Source organism: Ischnura elegans, chromosome 11 (assembly GCF_921293095.1).
Source record: "Ischnura elegans chromosome 11, ioIscEleg1.1, whole genome shotgun sequence".
NCBI classification, from domain to species: Eukaryota; Metazoa; Arthropoda; class Insecta; order Odonata; family Coenagrionidae; genus Ischnura; species Ischnura elegans.
Genome location: NC_060256.1, coordinates 54,161,290 through 54,186,672, shown reverse-complemented (window position 1 = coordinate 54,186,672; position 25,383 = coordinate 54,161,290). Strand labels below are relative to the sequence as shown.

General features: G+C 40.5%; 1 protein-coding gene across 4 annotated transcripts in view; it reads right to left on the bottom strand.

Annotated features, from left to right (window-relative positions):
* LOC124167720 (myosin-VIIa) overlaps nucleotides 1-19,469 on the bottom strand; it is a 255,992-nt gene extending 236,523 nt beyond the window's left edge. For all 4 annotated transcript variants that reach the window (XM_046545727.1, XM_046545729.1, XM_046545728.1 and 1 more), the window contains exon 1: nucleotides 19,114-19,469. The gene's annotated coding sequence lies outside the window, so the exon portion shown is untranslated. The remainder of the gene's footprint in view (nucleotides 1-19,113) is intronic.
* Nucleotides 19,470-25,383: the final 5,914 nt, after the last annotated feature.

Below are 25,383 nucleotides of genomic sequence, written 5' to 3'. Positions count from 1 at the left end.
ATTAATTTTTTTATTTCGTTAATTTTATTTCAATTCCATTCTTTATTCTTTAGTTTATCTTTATTAGATATTACTTCTGTATCCAAAGTTCATCTGGAAGGTGTTTTTTGTTATTAAAGAATAGGCACAATATCACGATAGTATTTCTGAAGGCGATCCCTCCCACAGGTATTAGCTTCTGAGGTCACCTAAAGCTCCAAAATTGGTTTTGTATGAATTATATTTAAATGTGTACGTTGTTTAAGGAGAAATAAATATATTATTAAAAGTGCAAATACATAAACAACACCTACCCATTGGAAATTTAACCGGTGAACATCACCACAGAAAGGGAGTAAAATATCACCGATAACGGCATCGTACTTCATTTACAACATACGTACGACCTTTGGTTCAAAAGGTTCGCAGGAGACAGCTGCTCCACAGCACGCTTGTTGCCTTTCGAAGAGTGGCAGATATTAATTTCTCCTGGAGTATAATGATGAGAAATTTCACGGGCAAATTCCCACGGTCGAGCGTTGGGTTTGGAGAGTGGCTAGGAGGCTATCAAAAAGTTTCCCCAATCTCGCACATCTACATCTCGTGAAACGTTCATGGAGAGGAAAAAATGAACTCCAAAAAATAACCTATACCACAGCCAGAATCTAGCTTGAGGATCCATCTCATCTTCGCATAATCAATGTATTTTACCCCAGTGCAAGAATTAAGAAAAATGAAAAGATAGTTTCACATAATAAGTGGGTGACCGCGCGAGAGGAAAAATGCTTGATATGAGCACAAATGCATGCAGTCATTAACGACCGAGGTTCAATCTAGTCTGCCCAGTACAGGTAACTAGTAATAGCAAGAGGATGACGAGGACTTGGCGAACCTCCGTGCTCACCTTCAGCGATGGTTAACCCTATAAGTCACATTTGAATTAGTCGTTAAGCATCATAGATCAAATGCATTTAGTTTAAGCGTTAATTGGGCATAACTGACTCGTTCATTCACCATATCGAAGATACATCAGAGAACTCGGCCTGGGTAATCTCCTTATCAACGCAACAAATATTCCTTTCCATTTTAATCCCATAAGAATGTTAACAAATGGTAATTATGAGTCAGAAAAAACTAACGACTTCCCTTGAATAACACGAGAATACCACATCGAGAAGAGAACAGAACCCCAATCCAAAAGATCCAACTACAAGGAAAACGAAAAAGGTTAATTGCTGCGAACGACTGAGTACGTGTAATTAGCCCTAGGTAATGAATCTAAATATTGGATATCATGATATATCATCCTATAGGTATTCGATATCACAATATATTGCATACTGTATCGCGATATTTCGTCGGGATGCGATTTTTTATCGGGAGATAAATCACGTTAATTAACGGAGATATTTTCATCGTCACCGTTTCGATAGTTGCTTTCATCATCGCCAATTTTTCATTTTCAAAAATACCACATTCCGATATCAAAAAGGCTCAATATCGCAAACGCCTATATTTAATCATTCGGCGTTTGTTCATAAACTTCCTTGTCAGCCGCGCCGGGCGGAAACTAAATAAACGCTCTAAGGCTGTACACTAGTCGAAAGAAATGCCAGTATATCTATATAGTGTGGTCACAAGGGTAAGTGAAAACTTACCAAACCTGAGTGTGCACGTGCAAGAAACCTACACAGAAATTGTTCCTTAGGCAAATCTCTTCGGCGAGTGAGTGAAATACTACGTACGTTTGCGTGTTATTTCGTTTTCTAATCTCATTTTTTTGTGCTTAGCGCTCCGGCTTACTCCTTGACCTCCCTTGCAGCAAATCCCTTCTTTCTCAAAGTCTTAACTTGCCCAGAAAAGATTGCGATCTCGGGGAATCCATTTCTTCCAAATAGCGAATTCGTTATCAGTGGGACGAATACGGCACCATACACATAATTACACACTGATTGTTTACTTTCCATCTCCCATAATTCCTTCCTCATCTTTTCTTAAACTCATTTGCCCTTCGAAGCATCATGTGATAAAAAGTAATAAACTCAATTTCGCCGTCAAAATGATCTGCCACTGTGCTCTGAGCATTAGTATACTGGACTGTTAGCACAATACCATCATGACATGCACATCCCTTTCAAATTAAGTGTTTTGCATTTCTGATATATTTTCTGCGATTTAAAAAACTATTCAAGAATAATGATACAACATATGTCTCGCTATAGCTTACTTCTTGAGCACTTCATAGAACAAGTAACTTCGTACGCAGTCACACGCGCGGATGCAAATTTATATACACCAAAGAATGAAATTCGCGTCGAAAAATTCATTCGCCTTGGCCGCGATTCGAACTCGGATATCCCGATTACCGCTATTCACCCCATGCAGTGCTTTGGAAAACTATCGTCGCGGACTTGCGCCAAAGAAGGGTATATTCTCCGACAGTGGCTTATTAAGCACGGTCTCCGTCTCTGTGCCACAGTGTGGAATTGGGACGTCAACCCCTTCTTTGGAAAACCCCGTGTGAGATTCACAATGGAAATAGGTAACTTGGTGGTGTAACTGTAAGCATAACGGACTGGCAATCGAGAGATCTGGGATCGAATATCAGCTAAGCCAAATAATTTTTATTTGCGAATTTCATCCTTTGTATACATAACTTCTTGACCCCACCCCTTGTACCAATCCCTTCCTTTCCAATTCCATAACTTACCTAGAGAAAAGTACGCCCTTCAGGAATCCATTTCTTTCAATGATCAGGGATATTTGATAATTGTTTTGGACAGAGATAGCTCGGACACAGTGAAAGTGACTTCAGGAGTACCTCAGGGAAACGTCTCATGACCCCTTTTGTTTCTTCTATATATAAACGATATTAGTAGGTACTGCTGTCACGAGCAAGATTCGACACTTTGCAAATCATGTAGTTTTATAAAGAGAAAGTTTTAAAGAATCCGATACCAGTGAATTAGAAGAGACTTCTCTAACATTAACGAATGGTATCGTAAATGGGAATTAAAATTAAATTATAGCGAGTGTGCGGTCATGAATTTCTGAAAAAATCCCAACTTTTCTAGCAGAAGCAAAACCATAAAAGGGGTTCAATTGACAGTGAAAAAGACTTCAGGTGTACCCCAAGGAAGCGTCATAGGACCCCTTTTGTTCATACAATATATTTACGATATTAGCACTGCTACCACGAAAAAGATTTGACTTTTTGCAGATGACGCAGTTTTATACAGAGAAGTTGATAAAGAATCCGATAGTAGTGAATTAGAAAAAGACCTTTCTGCCATTAACTGATAGTGTGGTAAATGGAAATAAAAAATTATATTATGAAAAGTGCGTGGTCAAGAATTTCTGGAAAAAGCCTACCTCTACTAACAGAAACTACACTGCATACGGTGTTCAATTATCAATTGCAATTTGATTATCAAGGGCTCGTAGGGTATTATGTAGATGTAGATTTGGGGGAGCGCAGACGGATGGGCAAGGGGAGGCCCTTCTGGTGTGAGATCAGGGGAAAATCATTCTTGCGCGACCCGAATACGCCTGAATGTACGCATGCAGATTTCTGCCGCAATGTTTCGAGGTCGGTGACCCGTGACCTTGAATTTCCTCGCACCCCTCCCCCCTTTCCGCCGACGGAGGAAGGAATATTTCGCACCCCCTCCATCTCCGCCAAGCGAAGAGAACGACGATAGCCACCGCGACCAGCGCCGGCCGGCGTTGAGGAAGAAGGGAGGATTTTTATTCCGTTCGTCCATCATGAGGTAAGACTTGGCTGCGGCCAATACTCATTCACTCAGCGATTCAACCCGGAGGTTGGTTTAGATCTTCATACTATCCCACAAGCCACCTTAAGATGAGATAGGACACCTACCCAATGCAAATAAATCGAAGAGCTCTAACAAAGTTTTGGAATTAGTATCTTCACGAGATGTTTCTATAAATGAATTTAAAGGGGAAAACATAAGCAATGCATTCTATCAGCAAGCTCTATCCCCACCGAGAGTGTAAGTATTATTTCGGGCCATATCATACACCATGCATACAACTCCACTAGCTAAATTATTATTATAGTATTCTACCGATTAAGGTAGGTTTCCATGGAGTACTAAAGAGGTGATCTGGGAGCCTCCCTTTCCTTCCAGCACTGCCTTCTTTAATTCACTGTAAGGCCTACTCTCTTTCAATCTATCTAAAAATCCTATTCTTTTCCTTCCCCTCCCTCGTTTCCCCAACATTCTACCCTCCAACACCATTTTCAACATCCCCTCACCGCTAAGCACTAACTCCATCCAAACCTTCTGTCTTCTGCGTATCTCATCTAAAAGCTTTCTCTCCTCGCCAACCATATCCAGCACTTCGTCGTTCCTTTTCCTCTCCGTCCATTTCACCCTCTCCATTCTTCACTAGCTAAATATTTGTCGAAAAAAACGTTGTGTTGACTGTTGTTAAAATAGAGTACCTAATTATAATTTTGCTAAAAATTTGAATGTTGGGTCCTCTTGATCTTGGGGCCCTGGGCCAGGAGTCTCCGAACTATTCAATGTAAGGGCCAAATCATATATTTCCCATTTATGCGGGCCGAAGGGATTAAAAACAATAAAAAAACAAATCATTGCCAGTAATTGAATTTCCTCAAAAATTAGAGCATAAACATGGAAAACAAATTAAAAACTTATTGGAAAAAAATCAGGGTAAACTAAATTCCAGCCTTTAGCTTTATGCAACCAATTAGTGTGCCGAATGATACTGTCGTTTTGACTTCAAAATTTCATTGAATCAAATTCCGGATTAGATGAGCCAATTTTAATAATTGTAAGTAAACACTCAGGGATATGTTTTGCGGGCATGATGTGGCCCGCGGACCATACCTTGGATATATACCCTATGCTGAGGCCTAGTTAGCGTAGAGGAAATTCCACCGCAGTCCATGGTTATTGATGGGATTAGAAAATTTAGCTCAAGGAAAAAATGTTAAAAGAAACAATTAAAAACACTCACAGCTAAATATGAACTTCTGCACGCAAGATACGTATGGTCAACGACAAGTCGTCGATTCACATTCAAACGCATTTTTTGTAAAGGACCATAGAATATACAAGAGATAAAGTTTTTTGTACTACTAATTTCCGGAGTACGGAGCATGAACCAAACGATTTAATTAACATCGTTGCATCAAGTCATAAACCTCATTTCGCTTTAATTTCCACTGATGTGGGCACAGACGCCGTGCCACAACTCAAATCCACCCAAGCGGTTATAAGCGCATAAAGAACACGTGCAAGCAATAGGGTTGAAGCAGAGGAGATGAGTTAAATGAAAAAAACACGACCACGGAAGCGGTAATTACTTAACTGTTCTTTCCCACTAATTCCTTGAACCAGCAAGGATATTCTAAGAAACATTCTCTAAAAGCCGATGCAGTCAACTTCAAAGACAAGAAAAATTTTATTAAACGAAATGGGAACGATACGAAGGTAAGAAAATGTTTTCGCCTCCTTTAAGATAATACGAAAAATATATACAAGAGGATTTCAGAAGTAGTAAGTGATACATAAAGTAATAATAAAAGGCACTTTGTACTTCCCACACTGGTTCAAGTGCTCGACAACTGGTTACGACATATTCTAACATTAATGCGATTATCACGCAAGACTGTCTATACAACTTAAGGTTGGATGGCGATATTTGGTGGAACTTGTTCGCAGGAAACATAATGAAATACACTTTTGTATGTTCCACAAGAGTTTTTAATCCCGACCTAGGTTTCGGCAGTACACACTGTCATTATCAAGGTGAATATACAAACATTTTGCGAGCTTATATAGCTTAGGGAGAGGGGGGTTAAGGCAGGGAGGAGGTGGTGATGGTGGGAGGGGAAAGCTAATGATATCTATAAGTCTATTGATAATGACAGTGTGTACTGCCGAAACCTAGGTCGGGATTAAAAACTCTTGTGGAACATACAAAAGTGTATTTCATTATGTTTCCTGTCTATACAAGCCTACAAGCAGTAGTTGAGCCAAATATTGATATTTGTATCTGAAATCTCAACTCAGCAAACAGCATTCATCTAGTAAGATCAAAACCGTACTCAGATAACAGCCAACGGAGAAAATATAAGAATTTATTAGTTATTTTAAGACTACGCCACGTAAAGAATTCTCCAAATTAAAAGAAAAAATAAAACTGAATTCCACTGCGATGCAATTCAATAACTATCTCGTTTCTATAATCGGAATTTCAAATCAATTCCTGAAAGGTGGCATTAATTTTGGGGGCAAAAAATGTGACTGCCGCCATTCAAAGACGGTAGCCCTTGAACGTGAATAGATTAAAATTAACGCTACCAAAGGAAAACCGCCGTTCAAAAGAAAGAAAGAAATGAAAGAGGCGCACACGTGAGAAAATTATTCCCAGGGCGAAATTTCAGCGAGGGCGTCGAGTCACATTTTCATCTGCGAAGTGGGTTAGGATGTCGCCGACGGAAAAAAGTTTGGAAAACTGTGGCCCGCGGAAAGCAATGCGTGTCTCCGAGCCGAGCAAGAGGAGCCTTGCGTAGACGCGGGGGTGATGGACTGCAGAAAGAGTGACGACATTTTGCACGAGAATAGCTTAACGATCACATTCGTACTTAAGAGGACCCTGGAAGCCAAGGGCAAAGTACAAGTAAATAAAGAGCAAGTAAAAAATCAATGTTCATAAGTTCAGATAATAGCTGGTGGGGTAAACTATTACTATAGTAACAAAGGGATATAAGTAGATCACTGAATCTACATGCATATTCATATCAGTGATGAGGGACTGTAAGTCAAGCTTATCTCGATCGGAACCGAATGAGATTATCGTATTCGACACTGTAACAACTTTTTAATGGACTTGTAACAAATTTCTATAAGTTTTGTTTCTCCCTCAATCAGTGATTTAATCCGAAGTTTGGTGTGATTAGGGTAGGGCTCACTCCAGACCAAGCCATAGACAGAAGATCCCAAATATTCAAGAGTAGCTGGGCCACCTCTCGATTTTAGGAGTTCTGATTGGGGGTATCCGAAAGCTCCACCCGGGATTTGTGATTTTGAACTGGGGACCTTCGAACATAAGCCCAAAATCCAACCCTCCGGGCGACTCCGCTCTCCATAACTACGCTATAACTACAAACAAATTTACCTCTTCAACTTAACAAAACAGCAATCGAAGCGAAATGATTTCAACGCCAGTATGGAAAGAGGAGGGCAGACGTAGATGTCACTCCAATAGCACCAAAAAACGAGCCATCATTAAGAGCGCCATTGCTTGTAAACAGTGACAACCTGCCTGAATAATACCAAGGTTACGGCGGCAACCCCTTCCTGCGGTTACCCACAAACATCTGATACTCCGGTAATAATAAAGTATCACCACGATGAGGAAAGATATGAATGAAATATCTCACGCGGATGTTAACCTGGGATTTTGCGTCTAGTAACAACCAATACGGCTACAATTTCCAACCTATAATAATAATTATAGTAATTCAGTCCTACATTGAAGATAACAGCGACGTTAAAGGAGCCACTTATGAACTGGTAGGAGTTAATGAGAGCGCATTAGCATAGGAGAAGACAGAAAAAGATGTCTGAAGGTTCTTAAATGAAGTATGGGGTTGCGAAGGTGGAAAAATGATGCTAAGGCGCTTGAAATGTGGTTGAGTATGGATGAGAATGGAGATGAAATGAAAGAGAAGGACAAGGAACGAGGAAGTGCTAAGCAAGAGAGAGAGAAGAGAACATTGCTAGATGACACATAAGCCTCGTTCACAACAACTTGGCGTAACTTAACTCAATAGACCTCTACGTCAAATATCACACCAATTCCAGCTCAGACTGTGCATCCAAAAGAAATATGTCCAATAATTTGTAACCGCTACAAAGGTATCGGCACTCATTTTTTAAAGATGTGCCTAGATACTTCAAAACCAAAGTATCGAGTAGGAAAAATAGATAAAGGAAGAGCATACAGACGAATCGTGAGTACAATTAATCGTCAGAAGAAATAGACACAGCTAGTAATAGCGAGTCGTGATTGGAATCTAAGGATACATCTAGGAATCGGAACATTCATTAGAAGTGGATGCAGCTAGGGATACAAATTAACCGCTATTCAGTACTTTATACTGATACTTAATAGGATCAGTTGTTGGATCTATGGTTTCCGCGGCGTTAAAAAATGTTTTTGGGAAAGCTGAAAAAATTTTTGGGGGTGCTCAAGCACCTAAGGGAGGATCCAGGATTTTTTCTGAGGGGGGACTAAGGCCTGACAAGCAAAAGGTCTTCTCATATTTGAGGTTAAAAAATGCATACAACAATCACTGTACGAAACATTGTCTTTAATTAATATGAAAGTCATTTATATGGAATTAAATGATTGAGGCTCCGTAGTACACAAAACAAAAACAACTAAAATGGTAACCATATTAAAATCTATTTTTTTCTATTAAAATCTATTTTTTAAGCGTCTGGTGAGAGGGGGCACGTGCCACACCCTTAATCCGCCTATGCAAGCACCCGTCATACCCTTGCTGCCTACGTGAGTGATAACTAAAGGTGGGCCAGACGATTGCTAACTGGCATCGAATACTACTGATCCTTATTTGTCACGGCTTTCGGGCGTTCCTCCGCGTTGTGTTGTCCTTAGGTGACGACAGTTTCTCCAGCATTCCTGCTGGCGTCTTCAGGTCAGATGCATACATTTGGCCTTCTCAAATAGGCACTTGGGGGATCGGAGGTCGGTTCTGAAGGAGTCAGAACCGACCTCTATATAAGACGGCCCAATTTACGTATCGCTACTTCTGACCTGAAGTCGCCTCCTTTCAATCTGACACCTTGTTTCCTCTGGGCAAACCTCCATTTCTTGTTAGCAGGCCTGGGCAGCATTTCAATTACAAGTATTTTGAAATATAAGTTTGAAATACATTTGTAATTTGTACTTGGTATTACAAATACACGACCTGAATGTATCTTGTATTTCAAATACAGATTTTTGCTATTTTACCACTCCTAAAATAAGAAATACATTTGTAAAATACTTTTGAAGTAGCTCTGACAACACTTCTGTAACATTATGCTTCTGAGATTATTTCGTTTTCATTAGAATCCTTTCATTCATCTTTGAAACTATCCATAACGAGCCAGGGCAAGTTATATTATTTTAAGATCCCTCAGTTTCCATACAAATGCATTTTGCATTTTAAAAGGCATTTAAAGTATTATTTTGTAGTTTGTTTTTCAAATACCCAAGTCACAAGTTTTTTGTATTTAGCATTTCAAATACTCCTTGGACTGTATCTTGCCAAGACCTGCCAGTTAGTTAAAACGCCTATTCTTAGACAGCCTCTGCAATCATTTCTCTCGTTTCATCATCACCGTCAAAGAGCCATGACGTCTTATGCTGACGAAATAAAGCTCGTCAGACGTATTACACACACACGAGTAAAAACGTCGGCTCGATCCCACGCTTTTTTCTACCTAAATACATGGAATAGGACGGATTGAAGCGTCAATTGTAAAACAGGTCAGGTCGATACTGGCATATTAACAAGAGGAGAATATCTTACGGAATTGTTCCTGGAAGACAATGCAAGAACTTGAGCCCCATTAAAAGTATCGTAAAAGGAATGCAAAAGGTTTTATAGCTTACTGGCCGTTAAAAATCTATATACTTCGCTTGTGCCGCGCCTTATTGCGTGCGCCAAGTACTGTCAGTGGGCGACAAAATAATAGCAATACGCGAAAGTCGTATCGCCTATTTCGTTTGCCATTCAATGCACAGGTAACAAGGCAGTGGCGTAACTATGGGGGGATGAGGGGATAGATCCCGTCCCCAAAGGCTCAGAGAAATAAAAAAAAACATTTTAAAATCCTGTCTAGTTTTCACATGTAAATGCATTTGCTTAAAGTTCAATTTTTAGTGCCAAAATGATGTAAAATGTAATTCTTGATTGAAGCTTTCACGGCTCATGGTGTTTTAAAGAGAGAGAGAGAGACATACGAGTGTATGCCGCGTGACGTAGTGGAGATTGCCCCGACGTTTCGTGACCGACTGGTAGTCACTTCTTCAAGGGAATGATGGTATTTCCACGCACTTGATTTTTCAAAAATTTTACCAAATTTTGGCTGGGGGGAGGGGTCGCCACCCCCCCCCCCCCCAAGGCATATTCCTAGTTACGCCACTGTAACAAGGAGATAAATTACGTTGCATAACAATAATCATACTTTAATTAATCATCATAATTTTTTCAGCGGAAATATTTAAAACGGGCTGAAAAAGGGAAAAAGCTTTCCTTCTAATTCCAACTAAGGGCTTATATCATTTAGCACGCCATATCTCCAAGCAAATTCCAAGCAATGGTCGGGTCTATCTTAGTCCAGTGGATGTAGATTTGCCACGCATTTTGAGATGGGTCCGATGGGTTCTTTTTCCATGCTTATACAGGCACCCGAATGTATACTCTATACTCCAATTTTAACGTGAAATAAGTGAAGATAATATTAGGTTAAAGCTGATAAAGTACGGTTTACTCCACAATGAAGTTAGAATTGTTCCATATGGTATTGGTAACGATAAACTTTGGCAAAAAAAATGTGTAACGACCAGAAAATCTTAATTCCTCTAATAAATTAGCCCTACTGTCTGTAAAAAAAGCAAGACACCCGAGTTTGAGGAGCTCTATCGTCTAAACGAGGCAATCAATTTCTATGCAACAGAAAGCATACGAAAGAGAATTTATTTTCACGTTGGATCATTTACTTAAAAAAAAATTCCGCCTAATAGTATTTTCTGCACTAAATTTTTTATTAAAAAATACCCGTTTTTTGCCCATAAAATCAAGTTTCCCAACTTTGAGAGCTTGGTATTCCCATAGTTTTCGTTCCATTACCTTGGAATTTTGATATAAGAAAGCCAGATCTATTATTAACAGTTTTTAGGAAACAAATTGTTTATACCACGAAAATTGATGGATTTGTTTTAAACAACGCAAATCTCTTCTAACTACGAAATCAATTAAGCAATTGAAAATTTATTAGTACCGTTGTGTGCCATAGAATATAAGTAATGCAAGTACGAAGATCATACACGTTAAATGTCAGCAGTATATTCAATATCGTTTGATATATTTATTCTTATTTTGAGCTCTGGTTATCACTTTTGCTCTGCTTAGCTTAGCCTGCTTTTTAGTGGTTTCAAATTCCCATCGGCTTAATTATAATGTCCAGAGTTTTTGCTGAGGACACAATCCTCCCTTCGCTGGATGAGCCTAAAATATTCCGTTCCTCGAGTTGCACGCCGGAATTTGGCGCTCGAGGAAATTGGATGCCAAGCAGAACAAAAATTCACCTCCTCGTCGAGAAAGCGCTAGGGAAATGAAAGCGGCGGTGGCTTCCGTCGCGTCGCGGGGCAATTTCTGCCCTCCTCACTTGGAGGCGAGGCCACGACGCGGAAGAGCGAGCAATCACCAGCGAGACATCATCCCTCCCGTGAGGTAATTGCGCTTCCGGTGCTCTGAATAGATCATTCTCCGTACGAAAGGCCAATTGACACCCGAAGACGAAGTCCCGCATAGGGTATAGAGTTTTTCCTTAAGCACAAGTGACTTTGTACGCAGTCACGCGCACGGGTGCAAAGTGTATACACCAAGAATGAAATTCTCCATTTAAAAAAGGTACCGTTAAAGTAAATACGACTTTGCCAAAGTCGCAATTTAAACATAACTTCCAAATTCAAAGAATAACGGATGCTGCGGTTTGTTAACGGAATACATTCATACAGATATACACAAAAGACGAAGTTCGCCATGAAAACATTTTTTATTTAGCAGGGATTTGAACCCGGATTTATCAATTGCTGGTCAGGCATGCTATCAGTTGCAACAGTTGAGGGGGTGGGGATTTGGGGGATAAACCCCCCCAATATTATCCAATATTAATCCAATCCCCCCATTTTGGGGGGATTGAATTAATATTGGATTTTGTTCTGGGGGGGGGCACAAGGATACCTCGTAATACAGAACGAACGCAATGATAATGGGACCGTATTAAAAATATTGCACATTTTCTAGGCGTCTGGGGGGGGGGGGGGCACGTGCCCCCGTGTCCCCCCCCCCCTAGATCCCCCTATGCTCCACACCCTCAGACCCCCCAGCATTAGTTGCGCCAAAAAACCCCACTACCCTTAATTCCTAACTGCGCCCCTGAGTTGCAACTCGAAACAATCATTTTCCTGGGCGAATCTCAGACTGGGTTAACCGAACAAGGTGTTCACGTCTCGTTTCCACACTGTGGCGCAGCAGACGGAGGTCGTGCTTACTAAACCACTGTCTGAGATTCGCTTAGAACAAAGATGGCTTGGCGGTGTAGCTGCCAGCATGGCACACCCGCAATCGGGAGATCCAGGTTCGAATCCCGGCTAGATCAAATGATTTCTTCGAGGCGAATTTCATCCTTGTTGCACATAGAGTATAAGCTCACTTTCGGGAAATGGCGTCAAAAGAAACCTGTACCAGCCATGATACCAAATCTCAAATCATAAGTCCATTGGAGATATCGTCAATTTATAATTCAAATCTACGTAATTGCAATTGCGCTGAAACACACGACTTCCATGTTTTAAGATAAGTGACGTCAGATGGCACACACAACAAACGGGTTAGCTCTAATTTTTGTTTGGTAACTAGAAAAGTACAGTGGACGGAGAGGAGGAGGAACGACGAAGTGCTGGAAATGGTGGCTGAGGGGATGCAGCTTTTAGGTGAGATACGGAGGAGACAAAAGGTATGGATGGTGCGAGTACTTAGCATGGAGGGGATGTTGACAACAGTGTTAGATGGTAGAAATTTAAGGTAACCGAGGGATAAGAAGGAAACGAATAGGATTTTTAGATAGCATGAAAGGGGTAGACCTTACTGTGAGTTGAAGAGGTAAACTCAAGAAGGGAGGAGAGACTGCCATAATATTTCTTAAAATACTCTATGTAAAGCCACATAAATCGGCAATATATTTCATTAAATACAAGCGATTCTCAGCTTCCTTTGGAATTCTCTAAGGGAGAAAGCTAATTTAGATTTTTCGATTAAAACTTCTTGGATTAAAGGGAAAGCTAGTTCGAAAAATTATTTTTGACCGAGGATAGTACTTTACCACAGGAAATTCAGCGCAAAAATAGCTGGAGAAAATACAAGCGGATGCAAAAAAATTCCCAGACTGCCAATCATGGATAAACTGTGAGATGCTAACAATGAAGCCTCATAACGAAGAAAAAGTTGCACGCTTCAAAGAGAATGGAGAAGGTAAGGACGCCACACTCATCCTTCAATAGGTGACAGCTGATGAGCCTTAAAGAAACAATGGAGGTCATTACGTCACCGTGAACTATAAACATCACTGAGACATCCATTAATACAAGGACATAATAGCTACAGCTATTCCTCTGCTCTCTCCCATCATGAAATTGTCCAAGGCATTCATACTTTCTACTTTATCATATCTACCTGTAGGCTAGACGAACTTCATCCCTGTTCTCCCACGATAACTTCTAACAAATCACTTCCGCAACCAGTAACATGTTATCAAGATACTTTGCAGTTTAATGATCAGAATCCATTCTAAATCTTCTCTACCAGAATAACTTATAGTCGGAATTTCCTATATCCACCGTTTTTGTGAAATTGTCTAACATTTTCGTCTCCAGCATCAGGCGATAAACTGCTTTTCAAACATTTACAATTTTCCTCGTTCCGCTACAGAAACCGACCAAGATCCAATGCCACATGGCACCATGCTTAATGTATTACAAGAGTTATATTTATTAACAAAAAAATTCCATTAAAATTAGATACGATAATAATTGAAATAATCATTACAATCTAAAATGGTATTTCGAGATTTTTTTTAGATGTAAATGAATTTAGATTAAAGATGACATTTTACTCAAATTCGACCAGAACATCGGTAAGAAATGATCCTTGAGGTAATCAGTTGTGCCTAAATATGGCAAATCGTCCTCATTTTAATACAAAACGAAACCCCTAAGTATTCTATAATAAACGCAAAGACTTACAAGAAATTTCGATGTTGTAAAACTGAAATTTTACGGAAGCATATTAAAGCTGCTTAAAATTTTCTTCTGAGTGACTGAAGATTAGAAATTCGCATAATATGGGAGGATTTCTATCCAATATTCTGCGCTTACTTAGTAATCACAATCCATCGATTTGGAGGAAAAGATTTGCGCAAAAAATAGAGAGCATCGTAAGTGGAATGGCGGTTGTGCTTTAGTGCTAAACGTCCCGGGTTCATATCAAGGCGATACCTTTGAAAATTTCCAAACATAGAATAGTGAAGGTGAGCTCTACAGCCACAATGGAGATACGAAAAGATGAATGGCCAAGACATTTAAAAGCTTAGGCATCCCAGGCGGCCACCCATCTACCCTTGCAAATGTTCCCTAGGAGTTGAGAACGTTTTTGTGTGTATTTGCTTTTTCCGATTGAGTGGCTGTGGTAGGTCACTTTTGTGATTCTTCGGAGTAGCTACTCCATGTTTACCTTATTCCTACACTGAGGCGGACTGGCCAGAGTCCCCACCTCTGCGAGGCCCCAGGGCCTAAACATTTGTAATTCATTTTTGCTGACCATCCCGTGTACCAAAGTCTTCTACATCTACATAATACCCTGCGAGCCACCTCTAGGGTGTTTGGCAGGGGGTGATCAATCACCAGCATGCAGCATGCATTTGGACTCCCACATGCACACCACACCGTCTAAAAAAACGTCCCGTATACTAACAAACTATACTACTATATGCTGTTAGAAATAATAATTGAATTGAGAAACATGCATTAATTTTTACATAGGCTAGTAGGCTATACTACAAGTCATGCAATCTACTTACGAGTTCTATTGCTGCCGTTATAATCTCTTATAGATCGTGGCAAAAATGACATTCGGAATCTGTCTGTTCTACAATCTATCTCTCTTATTTTATTCATATGATCTGATCATTCCGTAGTATGTTGGCGTCCGTAAGATATGGTTAACTTCGTCAGAAAAGACACTGCTCTTGAATTTATCTAAAAGGCTTAGTCTATTTTTCAGTCTTATGAGCGAGTGTTCTAAAATCAAAATCCTAATATCCATATTGTGCACCTCTTTGTCTCACAAAAATTTTGAGCCCTCAGTTTTAATGAGGTTAGTAAGACTTGGCATTTTAGATGGATTGACATAAAGTTTGGGGGATCGGGTTGGTGTGGTGGCTAGAGTGTTGGTTTCCCACCCGGCGGGCTCGGGTTCAAATCCCGGCAGTAGCAGAGAATTTTCAGTGACTGCCCTGCTTGAATGTCGTGTGGAGAACATTTCAAGCGCAACACTCCGTCCGTCGGATGGGACGTTAATCCGTGGTCCCCTTGGCGCCTTTCGTTAAAGAGCAGGCTAATGCCGACGCCGGGTTTCTCTCCACCCTTCCTTCCTTACCCGACCCTCATGGCGCAAATGACCTCAGCTGTCGGTCGCCTCCTCCAAATACCACCACCAACATAATGTTAGAACGTAGGTTTCCGCGGCGATGGTTTGATCTCTGCTTTCCTTCAGGGTTTCCTTCCGCGTCAGCTTGTTTGTGGACAACAGTTTCTTCGACCTGAAGACGCTGGCAGGATAGCCAGCGAAAATGCAGAGATCGGGTTGACATAAAGTTGTGGACATTTTTACTCAGGTATAAGGAGAACTGAAAACACAGTAACTTTAGAATTTTAATTAAACTATTTCGTTCAAGTCTTTAAAAAAATGCTTATCTAAATGTTTCATCAGACTTTTTTTTTAGGGGGCGTTCGCCGTTTGAGGAGCGTGGTGGCCAAGTGGGAAGATCATATGGCTGCTGATAGAGGGGTCCTGGGTTCGAATACCTGGCGAAGCCTTTAGACATTCCAAACAAAAATCCTCGAAGTGTGAGGTGGCCCTGGGAAAGGAACTAGCCCCCCCCCCCCCTTCCCTGAATGTGTGAATTTCACACGCATGTGGCCTGGTCCGGGATGAGTTCTACCCTCACTTATCCAAACTAACCTTCGGGCTGAATCACTGAGTGAGGCCCTGACCACGTCGCTGCTGGGGTCCTTGGGTAACCACTTCGCCCGTTCCCGCAAAAATCGATCCATGCCTTTGACGAGATATTAAACGTTGCGAAAATTGGGGTTCATCTTTTCGAATCACCTCCAAACATCCTCGCGGTGGACCATGGCAAACAGGCATCTAATCCTGAACGAAAATCACAAGCCGGTGGCCAAACCAGAGGACTCCTTTTATCCAGACAAAAAATAGTATCAAAGAGCTTAAATAAATAATGGGATTTCTCCGAAAACAATTAATAATCCTGCACTCCAGGGCAAACCCGATTCAGTAATAGGCGGGACTCGAACCCGCGACCGCTTGTTTGGCAGGCGAGGTGCTTTACATCGAAACTGCCTGAATTTACCAGCATGATAATTTCATAGGAAACGACAGTCCTGGAGTCAAAAATAATGGACCACAACACAACTTTTGAAGTGGATACAACAACGAAAACAGCCTTCTTTTGGTCTTTGGATAACAATGAACTCAGGCATCCAGTTGATCCCTGGCTCATTGTTGAGAGAGCCGCACCCTGACAATCCTCCCACGTCACCTGACACGGGCCCTCGCCAATTATACGGCCGGCAAACCTTTTCTCGTTTTTTTATTTCCGAAAACCCATCGCAGCAGGTAGGAAACTTCACCACCATCCCATCCCGTTCTCTCAAAAGCATCCGAAGCCGGTGTCTTAATAACGGAAATAATGTTTCCCTCATTTGAAAAGCCGAGAGAACACCTCGGGCCATAACGGTCAGAAGGCAAGTCTTCCGAAACAGCTTCGACGTTTAGCAGGAAGAATCTCGAGCTTCTCGTCAGTAATGAATTCACGGAGAGTGAATAGAAACGTAAAGAGTCATGGGAAGATGGTGAAGATCAATAGGGCAGGGAGAGAAAAAACACGCAATAAATGTAAGACTAGATTACTTTTGGATCGAAGATTTCCCATTGCAATTCCATTCGTGCGGAAAACTAATCTATTAGATGCAGTCCGATATACGACAGTCTCGTGAAGAAGTTCATAAATGCATGATCTTCAATTAAAAACTGCCTTCAAGTAATCTTAAAATAGAAGGACCCTGCTATACCGAGAAGATACCAGAAACAAGAATACAATGCACAATCTCGGTCTACAATAATTAGAAACTTAGATTCATTCACCCCATAAACTGTTTTTCAAGTGAGTCACATAAGGGAGGTCAAAGTATTTCCAGCAGACGGAAGACAGTATCAAGTCGGACACATAACATTCTTGGGGTTGGAGTATTCAAAACCGCTCACATCAGTTTCACGAAAGTTTTCGGTATTTCAACAGCTCCACACAGGTTCAAGACGTGTAAGGTCAAATTATTCCACATGAGCATTTTCAGGAAGATAAGTTATAAAGAATAAGAGATCTTAAAGATGGCCTGCATGGAGGAAAGTGGAATAACGTCAGCATGATGAGGCTTTTACGGGAAATGAATTGATTTAAAGAGGTGTGTAAGAATAATATACCCCGTGGAATATAAATTGGTTTCCCAATCTTAAGAGTGGAGAATGTCGTAGTACTTCACATGCAAACACTCACGAAACACTTAATGAAATACTGCCATAGCAACTGCAAGGTTGATCATTTTCTATGCCAGCCTAGGAATTAATTTGTCGGAGTTTTCCTCCTGCTGTTCCTAGTAAAAGGCCTCCCAACACTGAGGAAAATTTTCGGAAAAACTAACTTCGTAGCAAGACGATATTGCTACAGATTTACTGAGAGCTAAGACAGCTCTTAATGATCCCTACTCAAAAAATACACTTTTAAATAATTACCGTGAGGCGATACCTATACTTCCTTTCAGCGGCGTAACTATGGGGGAGATGAGGGGATAGATTCCTTCCCCCCCCCCCCCCCCCAAAGCCTCAGGGCAATAAAAGAATTATTAAAAACTATTGTCTAGTTTAGACATATAATAACTGCATCTGCTTAAAGTTGAATTTTTAGTGCCAAAATGATGTAAAATGTATTTCCAGGCATGTCAGTTTTCAAAAATCTTCCCGGACCCCCTGATGCCTGGGGGGTTGCCACCCCATCCCCCCAAAGCATATTCCTAGTTACACTACTGTTGTGGGATATAAATTGGTTTCCCAATCTTGAGAGTGGAGAATGTCATAGTACTTCACATGCAAACACCCACGAATATGCACTGTATTGAAACCCTTCCATGGCAACCGCAACGTTGATCGTTTTCTTTGCCGGTCAGGGAATTTATTCGTTGGAGTTTTCCTCCTGCTCTTCCGAGTAGAAGGCCTTCCAACAGAAGGGAAAATTTTCGGACAAACGAACTCCGAGGCACGACGATATTTCTACAGAGTTACTGAGACTTAAGACATCTCGTAATGATCGCTACTGAAAAATACACTCTAAAACCATTACCGTGTGGTGATACCTATACTTCCTTTAACCATTAAATGCCATTTGGCTTGGCCTACATCTTTAAAACAGTTTCCATCTATTTTTATACACATTACATCCAGAATGCGTTACTTAATTCTTCTTGAGCTTCTAGCGGATCCTTCTGGGGTCTTTCGCGGCGAGTTACATATTCAACAGAGAGGTTTTCTGGGTTTTCTCCCATCATATACCCGTACGTATGAACAACTGTCAATGTTTGTTGCTTATTTATTTATTCCTGTAACAACGAAAATAGCACCATAGCCTTTTTAAATCGGTGTTTTTAACTCAACAATCCGAACATCCATCCCCTGGGTAGAGGTAACCTACCCAGGCGGGACTCGAACCCGCGATCTCTCGTGTGGCAGACAAGAACCCGCTGCCACCCAGGCCGGCGATTAATTTGTCGATTGGAAGGGACAGTTACGAGGTTTTAACAGCGATATCCGCATCGCTGAAGTTTAAGGGATGTTTCTCGAAACCTCCGTTGAAAATTATTCGACGTTTCCATGCACGGAAACAAATATTCAGCAATTATGATGATCACCGTGACGACCGTAGCTGTACTCACCGAGAAGGCGACGCAGTCCTCTACTGACTTGACTCGCCGACAAGGGTAATCCAACCCGGTATCATTCCACGGCCGGGACTGCGCTTCGCACAGGTGAACAACCACAAAACAACGGGCAAAAAAAGAATACAGAGGTTGAGAGATATCACACCAACGTGGTGGCAACCACCACTCCCAAGCACATCACACAAAAACACGACACACGGTGTAGGCGAACCGACGCCGGCCAATTCTTCTCCTCCGCGCACCTCTAAATGCACTCTTTGTCTCAGTGTGTTTTGTGTCTCAAAAACCCCCTTCCGTGAGATGCCCACCACGTACACAGGACAGGTGTCTCTGTGAAGGAAGGCTTCCCCACCGAAACTTCTACTTCCCCGCTTTCAGCCTCCTCTCTTTCCTCGCCCCTCCCCGCTCCCCGTTGCCCCTGCCGACGGACGTCCAAACATCACCTACGCCAGGTGGAGAAGAGAGCCTTCGTGATAGAGTTCGTCTTCTGGCCACCAGGTGTCGACGGCGGGAAGGGACATGGCTGAGGGCGGGTTGAAGCGAATGCCGTAAGAGTGCGCTACCCGTCAGGTGGAAGTTTAAATTGGTCATTGATGATGATCGTAGTCAGTGGCGTAACAAGGACCAAAGGCGTAACTATGGAGGGTATGAGCAGTGGCGGATACATATGGGGGGCGCCCCCCCCTTGCGGCACCACCCGCATTGCCTAACATTGCAGAACCGAAATAGTAACCTTTTTTATATCATAAGATGGCATTGTCTAATATATATGTATATCAACAGCTTAAATACAACTTCTTTAAAGTTTTCATGCGACTAATTATTTTCCATTGCTATTAAAGTAAGGGTAGCTCAAGATATCTTTGGCGCCCCCCACCTTGAGTTTTTTCTGTATCCGCTACTGGATATGAGGGGGATAGATCTCCCCCCAAAGCCCCAGAGAAATAAAAAAACATATTTAAAACTATTGTCTAGTTTTGACAAATAAAAACAGCATCTGCTTAAAGTAAAAAATTATTTATTAATACCATGGCAGGGTAACGAGTCACTTAATACCAACCAGTGACTAAGCCCCCAGACCCAGTGAGGTAGTCAGGAAGGAATTTCATTCACGGAGGGGTCCTAAACAAGGGTGGAAATTTTTTGAAAAACAGGGTACTAACAATAAGCAGTGGCTTTTAAACTAATTTTAACACTTTTCATAATCGAAAAAACTTTATTTGTAAAAGAAATCTTTCGTAAATTCATGATTTTTCAATATTTTGTTTTTTTTTATGAAGGAAAGAAATTGTGCTTTATATTTTGGAGGGGGACCAGACACCCCAGGCCTCCCCCCTCGCTATGCCACTGCCCAGGCCCCCCGCTGCATGGGGGGGGTCGCCCCCCCCCCCCCAAGGACCCTATCCCCCACCCCGAATACTCCGCTGATCGTAGTTAACCAATTTGTTACTTGCATGAAAATAAATAATTAAAAAATCAAACACAAAGAAAGGCCTCTAAGGATTTCACCAAGGTGATAGGCTCCATTAGAGTGTGCTTCCCTACGGAGGTGAGGCATAGGCAATAACAGCAGCAGAGAACAGATACAGGCAGGAGCAGTCTGGGGTGATTGGGGGCCTTGAGTAGGAGCTCCTTCGGAAGGGGGGATTCGGAAAATTTTAAGAAATTCCTTGCCCTCACATTGATTTCGATGCTATTCTGGCTCTTAAAAGCTGGAAAAAGTTAATTACCAAACGGCAATTTTGGAAGAAAAAATACTATGAAAGGTGAGAATTTCACAGCTTATTAAATTTAATAATGTATCATGAATCTATTATCCATTAGTGAATTTGTTCCTGAATACTGCACTGTAACCTAAAAAAAACCTCCACAATAGCCATATGGTTCACTGGTTATGGTACCTACATAAATATTTAGAATAACCCTTTCAAAAAAGCATCAGTTTATTTTTTATATTCTGACACCTTCATGTTATTTATTTTTTAATAAATATTTTTACACCCAGTACGTTGTAAATAAAGTAACTTATGAAAAAGTAGAATTTTATAATTGCAAAAACTTTGGTTCAAGTAATCCCAGTCTTTTTTTATTGCACCATTCATATACACTTCACATTATATGCATGGGGGCCCCCTAAGCTCAAGTTCCTCAACCATTGCTGACTTGGCCAAATCGCTCCAGGGTAGAGGTCTTTGAAAATTGGTGATGCTGCAGAAGAATGATGAGGATCAAATGGATTGAGCAAGTTTGTAATGAGTAAGTCCCAAGAAGAGTAGGAGAGAAGAGAAGCCTCATGAAAACCTTGATAAGAAGACGGAACAACCTTTTAGGCCATATCTTGGGACGTGATGGCCTGAATAAGACAATCGTAGAGAGAAAGGCAGATGGCAAGAACGGAAAAGGAAAACCTCGAACAAAATATATAAAACAGGTAAAGAAGGATGTGAAAGAGAAGAAATAAATAGATGTGAAAAGATTAGCTGATAGGAGAATTGAGTGGAGAGCTGCATCAAACCAGTCTTAGGATTTGACTACTTAGGTTTCCGTGGTGTCGAGTTTCCAATTCTCCAATGTCTCCATTCTCCAGTGCTACCACAGGCAAAAGTTTCCCTGGTACTGCAGCAGCAAAACTGTTGTTTTAAAACAACAACCGATGCAGTAGCACCAGAAGAATGGAAACATTGGAATCTTACAATTAGAATTGTTGATGATGATAGGCTCCATGAATGCTTTAATTTCTGAGGGTGAATCTTTAAAGTAGTCAATTTAAAAAAATGTTGAATTCAATTTAAATAAATAGTTTCCATCATAAGAAAAAGGTTCACATAACATCCTTTGAATCTTCCCCAGCAAGCTGCTCTAAGTTATAAAAATGTTTTCTATTTACAGGATAATCTGTTAACAGTCGTCAGCTGTCATAAAGACTCACTGAATTTTACCAGTAGTCTTAACAGTCAAGTCAGGCTCAGCTCTTAGCAGCATAAGATGAGTAGTATGCTGTTCTGACACCTTTGGTGTTCATGCAACGTGAGATGCTTATGTTAAAATGAGGATATTTGACAGCATTCCTTACCTATTCTTCACTAAAATCTTATCCTCACCTTATATAAGCTCCTTAGCTTACGAAAAGCTGCTTATCATTTTTTTCTGTAAGAAAACCATACGATATTTAACATGATGAAAAGTACTTGTCTACTATCAGACTTATGTATTCCAACTGAACCACGTTTTGGCACATATGGTAATGGTATATTCAAGGTGGCATTAAGTGCCAAAACCTGGGTTGGTTGGAATATAGAAGTGTGGAAATAGACACTTACTTTTCATTGCATTAAATATCAAAGATTTCCACTGAATTAGGTACGCTGGAAACTCTTTTAAAACCATAAGAAACAGATAACTCCCTTACATTGTGCTATCTTGGATAAAGCATAGCAATTACATTAAGAATCTAATGGAGGAAAAAATTTAAGGAAAATTTCCCCAAGGAAGGCCAAGATTAATTTATTAAGAAATTGGAGATGATTACGGAGGGCACCAGGAATAAAAACTTTTGAAAAATGAGGACATTACCTTGGGAAAAGGAGAAATGGATGGCTGATGTATATCAATCTTAGGATTGCAATACTATGGATGAATTAATGTTGGCCATTCATTATTTGTCTCATAAGTCATTCGCAAACTTTGATCCATGGATCTCTGTAAGTTCACCTCTGTCACCTCCACTGTGGGAAAGAGGAGGATTTGCTTCACCAAATTCAATAGGAATTTTTTGTGCTTAAAAACATCAAAGAATGAAATTTGCTCAAAAAAATTACTTTGACATTTTTTCATTTCAGATTACATATTACTTCCGAAGGTGCTCACATCTTTGCACTCACATTTGTGACTGCATAACTCACTCATGCAATGGTTTGAAACGAAAGTCAACTTTTATGAGGCCAATCATTTAATGCATTAAAATAGAGCATCACTTATAGATGATACCTTGGCAGCCTACCAGGTGGTAAAAACCATCGATGAGAAAAAAATTAAAAAGTTATTGAAAATACAGAATGTATCAACAAGGGTAACATTAACACTTCCTTTAGCACCTATTTCTAAGCTTGCATTTCATATCCTTAATGCTTATCCTACACTTATCCCCTAAAAGTTACTTTGTTTTTCTTTCCCAGAATTTTTTATCACCCATCTTAGCTCCAATGCATTTCCACTGAATCAATAAAAAACCATGCCCAACGTCATGTAATAGCAGTAGGAACACTGAGTAATACTTTAAAAAATTCTATCCCTATTAAGGTCAATTAAGACACCCTATCACCAAGACAAAAGTAGCTACGCTTTTTATACAATTACCACCAAGGAATGTGAGGCTTAGCATAAAAGTAGAATGTGAAAAACTTGATAAGGTCAAGCAGTGTAACTATATTGGCAACATATTAGAGGGAAAAGGACACAGCAGTAAGGATACCAGAAAGAAAATACCTTTAGTGAGTACATATGAGTAGGAGTTAAAGGTAAAAAGGCACACTGTACTACAGTATAGAGAAAAGGCCATTGAATGAAGAGTCTCATCTGAAGGGTAGGGCCCTAAAATTTGGGAAAATGCACCCTGAGGAATGAGTATGAGAAAAGACTGGAGGCACTCCAGATATGTATGCATGTGAAGGACAATGGAAAAGGTAAAGTGGACAGAGAGGAATAGGATAGACAAATCGCAAGACATGGTGGGTGAAGAGAGGAAACTTCTATAGGAGATTCAGAGGAGACACAGGTTTTAGAAGGATGAAGCATTAAAGTAGTAGTTAATTTTGGTGTGTCTACAACTGAGGTCACCTTAACACCATACCTTCTACTGACTGATCTTAATTTTGTGATGAAAATTTACATTATACGTTTAAAACTTGAGTTGCACGCTATCCATTTTTCAACTATATTTTTTCTTTAAATATACATAACAGAAAATAAAGCTGAAAATACAAGCACAGAAGTAAGGAAGTGATTCATCAGATGCTATATATGAAGCATGTTTCTCTACAGAAGCAAGGCTTGGACAAAGACAGCTGTAGAGAAGACAAGAGTGGAAGAATTGAAAATACGGTGCAACCGAAAAATGTTGAAGATATAACAGATTGACCGAGTGCGTAATGAGGCAGTGCTAAGAAGAGTGGGAGAAAAGAAGCTATGCATCACCTCTCTCCATCAAGTTACAAGACTTCCTCACCCACATGCAAAAGAGGTCTTCATCTTGCCCTAAAAGTGCCTTCAGCTGCAGGAAACGTATGGGAGTACCTGTGGCTATGGGAAACACACACAAGAATGCTTGACCATCTCTTCTTACCCACTCTTGCAGGCCCTTTATCTCCTAAACCGTGAAAGGGTGCAGGGGGTGTAAATGACACCCTATGGTTCTTCTTTGGCACATATGCCATGCCATATTGTATGTCCATCGTTGTACCTAAAGTTTTGTTAGTTCTTATTCCTTCAAGTCTCATACATTTTGGCAAAATACTGCCAGTATCCCATAAAATTTTCATTTCGCCTTGGGAGCAGAATGATTTCGAGTGTTCTGGGGTGTCACCTACACCCCACGCACCCTTTCACGTCCCTCTTCCAAGCCATTGGACTTCCCTCGAGCTTTTTTCTTGCATGAGAGCTAATTATTTTTTTCTCTTTTAGCATGTAGAAAATTACCTTCAGCATATTTAACAAGATATTTCATACCTTGAAACCCAAATTTGTAAAGTTAATACCAAATATGTTACCAAATGTCAAATAACTTACATAGAAAACTTCAGTTGAATATTTTTCTCACATTATCAATTTTATGGTTAAAGTGCAAAAGTAAATACGTACATATGTAGTTGGTATCAATATAATTTGGTGGATCTATTTAAAAAATAACACTAAATAACTACATCATGCCAAGGAAAGAGTAAAAACAAATTTCTTTGTGGTGTCGATGACACCCGATGTGCCCACTAATATTACATTTTGCTGCACACCCTCTCCCTGGTTAATGGCCCTTTCTCTTTCCTTCATGAATGGGAGAAAAGGTAAACCTCCCTTATTACCCAAACTAGACCCTATCTAATTACCATTCCATTCCCTTGAGGTATCAGCCTGTCCATTCATTAACCTCTCAATGTGCTCCAGTGACTGGATTCAAAAAGTTAGACGCATGGAAAATATTTTACCAATACGGGAGCACATGTGGTGTTTTCCTTGGTGTTAGAATTAAAATTAAAAAACAAATCATCAACA